Source organism: Morus notabilis, unplaced genomic scaffold (assembly GCF_000414095.1).
Source record: "Morus notabilis unplaced genomic scaffold, ASM41409v2 Scaffold1123, whole genome shotgun sequence".
NCBI classification, from domain to species: Eukaryota; Viridiplantae; Streptophyta; class Magnoliopsida; order Rosales; family Moraceae; genus Morus; species Morus notabilis.
In genome coordinates, this window is record NW_010360640.1 from 101,486 (window position 1) to 102,130 (window position 645).

A 645-nucleotide genomic window follows, 5' to 3' on the forward strand; every position below is an offset into this window, starting at 1 on the left:
GACCATTTGTGTATAGATACTTTATTTTTATTTTCTTATATTTATTTTGTTTTAGTTCTTAATCATCATCTTATTAGGTTGCCTAGATAAAGTTAAGTTACAATAATCACGGCACTTAACGGCAATTCTAAACCCAATCCCTGTGGAGACGATACTTAGTCACCCTATACTTAAAACTTGACACCGTACGCTTGCAGAAATTTATTATACAAAAATTATTACGCATCAATTACTGAAAGAACCTCTCTTGAATCTCAAGTTTTTGAATTTCAAAACTTACTTTTGGTTCAAACCAGATTTTGATGGTTTTTGAGTAAAACTAGGGTAGAAATTAGAGATCTTGGGCTATTTGGACTTGTTTTAGGACCTAGAACCCAGATATAGTGGTTTCCCTTTGAAATATCTCGATTTGGGACTGGATTTATGTTGGGAATAGTGTCCTAGAAGCATGAGATATAAAAGGATATTTATTATTTATTTAATAAAATAGTTTATTCATCATTTTATGTGCATATATTTATGAATATTTTATGAATATCAAATAAAATTCCTTGATTATTTATGTAACCTTAAACATGGTATATAAGTGTTGTATACGAGAGGATAATGTTTAAGAATAATAATCAAAAGTAATTGTTCATAATG